Raw genomic sequence first — 6,000 nt, 5'->3', positions numbered from 1 at the left:
GAAGGAAGCAGATGACAGCCAGTTGCTAAGTCTGCATTCTTTCATCTTAGGCGGGCGAGGCAGTTGGCCCCTTTCCTGGAGCATGGCGATCTGGCAACAGTGATCCATGCAACAGTCACCTTGGACTACTGTAATGCCCTCTACATGGGGCTGCCCTTGTGACGAACCCGGAAGTTGCAGCTAGTGCAGAATGCCGCTGCCCGGCTGTTATTAGGGCTCCCCAGGTGGGAGTACATTCAGCCGGGGCTTCGGTGACTGCACTGGCTGCCAATAATATACCGGATTCGGTACAAGGTGCTGGTTATCACCTTTAAAGCCCTATATGGCCTAGGACCTACCTACCTTAGGGACCGTCTCTCCCCACATGTTCCCCAGAGAGTGCTTAGATCTGGTTCCCAAAATCTGCTAGTAATCCCCGGGCCGAAGGAGGCCTGTCTGAAGTCAACCAGGGATAGGGCCTTTTCAATTACAGCCCTCTGCTGGTGGAACCAGCTACCGGAAGAGGTGAGGGCCTTGCGGAACCCTGGGCAGTAAGACGGTCCTCTTCCGGTTGGCATATAACTGACTGGTACCTAAAAACTGCAAAGGAAGGTTGTAGAATAGCACCGCACTGTTAGATCGATTTGTTTTATTGTTTTAACTGTTGTAAATTATTCAATGTATTTAATATTTATTAACCTTATTGTTTTGAATTTTATGTTGTAAGCTGCCCTGAGCCCGCCTTGGTGGGGAGGGCGGGATATAAATCGAATAAATAAATTGGGGGCTTGATAGGAGCCCTCCAGGGGCCTGATTTGGCCCCCAAACTGCATGTTTGACACCCCTACCCTAAAAATTGCATCTGCCATTTTACAGTAGACTGTGGACATTGGCCACTCTGAGTGGACTACTCTTTAGATAGGGATTTTGGTTTTGACGTGTGCCCTGCCATAGAATGATTCACTATGCCATGAGAAACACAGTTTCTTGGGCTTTCACACACCTTCAGTCCGTTTTCAATGCTCTTTGCATTGGGATTTTACCATTTGAAAGGACAAAATCAACTTGCAAATGATGACTAAAGTGCATTGAAAACTGAAAGTGAATTGAAAGTACATTATTCAGCTTGAATGAAAGCACTAGCTGCTCTCCCACCCCATCCGATGTTTGTAATTTTAAACATGTATCTATCTGCCATCAGCTACCCAACACAATAAATCTTATTCTGTAATACTACTTGTTCCTCTTACTAGGTTCTTACTTATTTAATTTTGCTGCTGGAGTCCTTTTTTTTTTAAATTTCAAAAACATTTTATTGAGCTTAATAAAAGCATATACAAGGCAATCAATGACTGTATCACCAATCTTTGTGAATAAGCAAAAACAATAAAATGATAATACACACAAAATAAAAACAAAACAAACAAATACATAATTGGCAGCTGAATTAATAGATAACTATTTTAATCATATCCAGATTACATGAGATTGATAATATCATAGTATCTACAAGGTATATGTGAACGCAGTTGATCTACTGGGCCAGAAGAGAACTCAAGAAACGGAAGCCACTTGTACATCAGGGAATTGTTGTCTTCTGGGTCACTTGTACAACATAAGCCGTCATCTATCTTGTCCATTGCATAAACCTCCCAGATTTTTGCATACCAGATTTTAACCGAAGAAATATTGGGAGATTTCCAAAATTGAGCCAACACCATTTTAGCAGCAGTTAGTAAGAGAGATATCAGGGATTTGTTGAGTGACGTGATAGGAATACCTTTATTGTTATTTGTGGTTTGATTGTGTGTTGATATATGTCTATGTTTTTACTTTTCTTGTTTCTTTTTGTCGTGTTTATTTCTTGTCATGTATATCTATCTCTCTTTTACAATAAAAAAAACATTAAAAAAAAAAAAAAAGGAATACCTTTCCAGCAGTCTAACAATATGAGTTCCGATCTTAAGGGTAAACTGTAGCCCGTGATATCTTTGATTTTTGCTACAATCATTGCCCAAAAAGAATGCACCACTGGGCACGACCACCAACAATGAATGAACGTGCCCTCATCTCCACAATCTTTCCAACATTTGGAAGATTGATTTATTGCAATGTGACTCCATCTCTGGGGTGTTAGGTACCACCTAAACAAAAAAAATTGTGTTTGCAATTGAATATTCAATGAATTTGAAGTGTACAAAGGGGAAGACCAGATTAGTTGCCAAACTTCCTCTTTAAAATTGATTAAGCCATCCCGTTGCCAAATTTCCTGGTAAGAAAGCGAATCAATTGTATCAATTTCAAGCAGTCCTTTATAAATAAATGAAATCAATCCCTTCTGCTTTAAAGAAGGTGAGAATAACAAATGTTCAAAAAAAGTGAGGGGACAATTGAAATTATATTTCTTTGAAAGTGATGTCACTAAATTATTAGTTTGCATACATTCAAACCATGGGACTGCTTTTCCACCAATTTTGTCCTCCAAGGATTTCTTATCAAGCATATTTCCATTGGACAAAATGTCTACAACCCGACATAAATTGGATTGTTTCCAAACTGGAAAAGACTTATATAAAACCCGAGCTGAAAACAAGGAATATCTAGGAAGTGAGAAAGCGGAGACACCGGGGGTGGGGGGGTGGGGGTGGGGGCTAAAGAAAGGCGAGGTTTATCCCAAATCTGAAAAATAGCTTTAAGAAAAAGATTGGATGGGATATTTGGTGATCTGTTCTTCGGAGATTCCCATAATGTAGAGTGAAACAATTTGTTGCCTAGATAAGTGTCTTCCAGAACCTTCCAATCTGGATACAAAGCAAAATCATAGTATCTGATAAGACCACTTAAAATGGCAGCTTCATAAAATTTGTGTAAGTCGGGAAGAGCCAAGCCACCTGAGAGTTTAGAACGAATAAGGGTAAAGTACCCTATTCTAGATAAGCCCTTATTCCAAATATATCTTAAGAATGAACGCTGCCAATCAGTGAATAAATCCTCGGGAATAAGAATAGGAATGGCTCAAAATAAAAACAAAATTTTGGGAAAAAATAAAAGTTTTAATAATCTGAATTTTTTCGTTCCAGGGAATGATGGAAGAATTCTTATTCTTTTGCAGGTTAAGGATGTCTTTAATCAAAAGATGATGGTTGACCTTAAAAATATCGCCCAATCTTAAAGGAATATTAATCCCCAAATATGTCCAAAACCTATCAATTTTTTTAAAGTGGTACTTGGAATAGATGGAATCTTGGCGAGCATCTGAAATTGTGATGGGATAAAGAATAGTTTTGGATGGGTTAGCTCAAAGGCCTGATATAGAAGAAAATGCAGATAATAAATCAAAGATAGCAGGTAGAGAAGAGTCAGGTTTTGTTACAAAAAGTGTTAAGTCATCAGCAAACAAAGACAACTTAACGGAATTCTTTTTAATAGGGATGCCTGCAATAGTAGTAGTATTACGAATAGCGTTTGCAAGAGGTTCAACTGCAATCGCAAAAAGCAGAGGAGACAAGGAGCAACCTTGCCTAGTCCCTCTGGAGAGATAAAATTCTTCTGAATCTAAGTTATTAATATTCAGAATAGCTGAAGGTGACTCATACAAGTATTGAATTATCTTGATGAAGTTCGGGCCAAAATCCATTTTCTGTAATAAAGTGATAAGGTAAGCTGAGTCAAAGGCTTTTTCAAAATCAATGAATAAGATAAAGGAAGATTCTATATTGAATTTCCTGCAATATTGAATGATATTAAGGACCTTTCTAGTGTTGTCTGTTAACTCCTGATGTGGGATAAATCCCGATTGGTCAGGGTGAATATATTTCCCAATAAAAGTATTAAGCCTAGACACCAACGCTGCTGTGAAATCTTATAATCACAATTAAGGAGCGATATCGGTCTGTAAGAACCAGGATCCAACAAGTCCTTACCTTCTTTGGAAGGACTATAATTTTTGCCTGTGACCAAGTGTCATGAAAAGAGCCAGACTGTACAAACTGATTACAGGCATCAGCCAAAATGGGGGCTAGCAAGACATTTAAAAATTTATAAAATTCTGGGATAAAGCTGTCCCAGCCTGGAGATTTATTAGATTTCAAAGATTTAATAGTCTCTTGCATTTCAAGTGCTGTAAAAGGTTGGTCCAAAAAGGATTTAATCTCAGGAGAGATAGGTTTAAGGCTTGAATGGGAGTCTAGGAAAGACGATATAAGATCTGGTGATGGATGCCGAGAAGTATAAAGGGTTCAGTAATACTTTTTAAAGACTCTTACTATGTCTTTAGTTGAGTGCTTCAATAAACCAGATTTGGAACGAATAGAAGGTATAGTCATTGAGGATATTCTTTTTTTTAACCTTCCACGAGAGGAGTTTAAGGAATTGAGGAGTTTGAAACCAGTATTTTTGCTTGACAAATGCCATTTGTTTTTGAATATTGGAGACTTCAATGGAGTCTAATTTTTTTCCTTTCAATAAGAAGTTTTGAATAAATTAATTTGCTACCGAATTTCTTAAATTTTTCTTCCAGTTTAGTAATGTTGGTAACCAAATTAGATCTAATCTGTTCCTTTTCTTTTTTTATACGAAGAGGCAGTAGCCAAAAATCTGCCATGAATGACAGCCTTAAAAGAGTCCCAAACTACGTGTTGGGGGACACCACAGTCCGAATTGAACTGAAAAAATTCTTTAAGGTCTTTTTCAATAGAATCCGTAACCGACTTCATAGAAAGTTTACTATCCAGTCTCCAGTTAAAAGAAAATGTCCTATTAGTATTTCCTGACATAGAACGTTCCATCCGTGCATGGTCAGACCAAATCATTGGGCCAATTTCTACTTTAGAAAAAAGGTTATAAATTGAATCTGAAACTAGCAGAAAATCAATTCTGGAATAAGTTTGATGACGAGAGGGAAAAAAAGTTTCAGTTGGATGCCTAATTCTCCAAATATCCAACAGATTGAAAGAACGAAAAACTTGAGCTAAGTCCTTATGACCATTCAAACCTTTAAGTTGGGAGCCTTTCTTGGCAGAGGAGAGTGAAGGACACGTTTGAGATCTGTCTAAAGAAGGACTGACAACGTAATTAAGATCTCTTCCCAAGATAATGGGACTTGTGTGAAAAGTTTGAAGTTGTGACAGGGTGTCTTCAATAAACGCAATTTGCCCATCATTTGGTGCGTACACCGATGCCAGGGTGTAAGAACTGCCATTAAAGATCCCATTAATAAACATATACCGACCCCTAGGGTCAATTGAAGAACTTTCCAAAGTGAAGCAGACTGATTTACTTATCAAAATGGCCACTCCTCTTGCTTTGGAGGACTCGTAAGCCTAAAATTGATAAGCAAAAAATTTTGATTGGAAGACCTTGGGCTGATTACCCTTAAGGTGAGTTTCTTGCAGAAAAATTATATCTGGTTTCTGACGTGAAATAGCAGAGGAAACCCGTTTTTTCTTAATTAAATTATTTTGCCCATTACAATTTAAAGATAAGACTAGATGATACTAAGCCATCTCTCTCTCGGCTTGGCTTCGCGAACGAAGATTTAAGAAGGGTGCAATAGTCCACGTCTGCTGCAGGCTCGCTGGTGGCTGACAAGACCAATGCGGGACAGGCAGGTCCGGCCACAGTGGCTGCAGGGAAAAGTCTGATTTAGGATTGGTGCTGTAGCAGTGCGATTCTTGCCTTTTCTTTGTTGTTATTTTTTGACCGCAAATAAGGATGCCCGTTGACCGCGGCTAGCCAACTGGGGTGGAGGAGACGAGCTTTGTTTAGGCCACCTTTTCTAGGCCCCTCTCCGTGTGGAGCAAGCAGTGCTGTCCCTAGATAAGGCTGCTTGGTCGTTCAGGGTGCTGCCGAAAAATGCTTTCGTCTCCGGGTTAGCATCAGGCGACCAATACCCTGAACCGCCTACATGCAGGATTGGGACTGCGGCTTCCAGTGGCACCTTCCACCTGCCGTTTCGCCCCTTGCCCATCGCTGCAGGACTCGATGCGTTGTGGGTTGTGTATGTGGATATGCCCTTCGGGC

Source organism: Heteronotia binoei, chromosome 12 (genome assembly GCF_032191835.1).
Source record: "Heteronotia binoei isolate CCM8104 ecotype False Entrance Well chromosome 12, APGP_CSIRO_Hbin_v1, whole genome shotgun sequence".
Classification (NCBI taxonomy): domain Eukaryota; kingdom Metazoa; phylum Chordata; class Lepidosauria; order Squamata; family Gekkonidae; genus Heteronotia; species Heteronotia binoei.
This window is presented reverse-complemented; position numbering follows the sequence as displayed.